The sequence below is a fragment of the Poecilia reticulata genome, linkage group LG12 (assembly GCF_000633615.1).
Source record: "Poecilia reticulata strain Guanapo linkage group LG12, Guppy_female_1.0+MT, whole genome shotgun sequence".
NCBI classification, from domain to species: Eukaryota; Metazoa; Chordata; class Actinopteri; order Cyprinodontiformes; family Poeciliidae; genus Poecilia; species Poecilia reticulata.
The window spans coordinates 25,363,098-25,365,094 of NC_024342.1; positions in this window are offsets into that span (position 1 = coordinate 25,363,098).

Sequence of the window (1,997 nt, forward strand, 5' to 3'; positions counted from 1 at the left end):
GTACAAGTACAGATTATTCTACATGCTTCTGCCTCTCCACAGGTTATTGACTACGTTGCAGCTTTCTTTAGCATTAATGCTAATTTTTAGTATAAAAACACTGGCTCAAAGCCGACGGGCACACTTTGGCATGCCCCTTTAAAATTTCTGCAGGAATTTTCTAGTTTAGTTATTTTTCTCCACAGCAAAGCCTTCTGAAACCTTTAACATGTTCTAATGACTGGAGAGTTAATTTATTTCAGCAAGTCAGATGATAACAAACTGGGATGAACTTGAGCTAATTCATGTCTGTTAAGTTGATAATTCTTGTTTAAAATCGACGAAAATCTAAAATTCTGTTTCTCAGGCCAATTAAAAAAAAGATTGTTCAGACGGAAAAGTAAGCACTAGATGTCATTCCTTCATTCTTTATTGGTTTTAGTCGTTTTATCGCCGTAAAAACAACTGAAATAATAAAAATCCAAACCAACGTTGGTCTCAACACAAAGAGCTTGTAAAAACATGCAGACGCTGCCAGGCGGGTAATTGGTGTTTGTCCTTTTCCCACTACATTTGCATTAGTTGGGCCTCCTAATTGCTAGCCATTGATTTCTAAAGACTAGACTGAACATAGGAGCACATTTCCTTTTGCCTGCACTCTACACAGGCTTGGTTGTCAACTTAGATATTATGTGAAAATGACTCATTGTGCTGAGATTTTCCACTTATGGTCCCGTTCTTCAGTGGCATTGGCCACAGACCCTCCGCCATTAGCCACTGGATATGTGAACAACATGAAACTGAACTGGTTCAGATCCCCGTGAAACCAGTGTTTCCATTTAACATGTAATTCGATATTCATGCCAGTAATATTAGCACAGGTTTCTGCAGAAAACACAAACAGCAGCCAGGACACAAAAGAATAAACATTACTTTGGTTTCCAACGTGGGAATTTCACGTTGTAAGAAGAATAAAACAGAGATGAACAAAAACAAATCTGCAGAAAAAGGGAATTGCTGCAAAAACATTCTATGTAAATTTTTATATTCTATGTAAATGTGTCTTTTTTCCAGACAATTTATGAAATTAATCTAAATATTTCTGATTTTATCTTGCAAATTGTTGACTTTTGAAACAGTTTTTTTCTTGTACATTTCTGAAATTAAGATTTTTGGCACTTTTTTTGTCTTATCGACACAAATGGAAAATGAGTTTAAGCACTTTGAGCTGCTTTATTGCTGAAAAAGTGAAATATATAAATAAAACTTTTTCCTTTTTCCATTTTGCTCTAACTCTTTTTCACCAAAAACCACATAAAAACTGTTTTTGACATATTGATTTTATGACAATCATAAAATCAATCGGCCATGTTGACATGTGGAACGTTGTTGCTCCAGTTATTTGTACCAGTTTTGTCTCAGCGGCGTGTGTGTGTTTTTATGTGTGTGTGTGTGTGTGTGTGTGGAGTTGCCCCGTCTGTGAGTCGGCTCCTGGGACGCCGCGCCGCCACGTCGTATGGGGGACGTGTGTCCTTCCATACTGTTTGTGTTGGTGGGAGCCAGGTGGCCCCTGGGGGCCCCRGGCGGAGCGAACACCTGCCGTCCCATGAGCCTCAGCTTGTTGTTGTGCTGCAGCTACTGAGGGCTGAACGCTGCAGCTGCTGCGTTGGTCAGCACATCTGCATCCTCTGTTTTGATAACTTTTATCATTCACCAAACTCCGCGTTTCGTGCTGAGGCTGCAGTTTTCATTGTAAACGTGCTGCAAATACACTGACAGCCTGCAGATGGCGCTGTGCCGCACTTTAATGTGACAAGAGTTAAACGATTTAACGAGTTTTTACTCCTGATTAAACACAAAACGCCATGAAGTTCATGTCAGTTTGAACTGAATGAGCTGATGGGAACGACTCAGGTTCTCCTCTGTCCCACAGCACCACTGAGCCAACACCGTGTCCCACAGCACCACTGAGCCAACACCGTGTCCCACAGCACCACTGAGCCAACACCGTGTCCCAC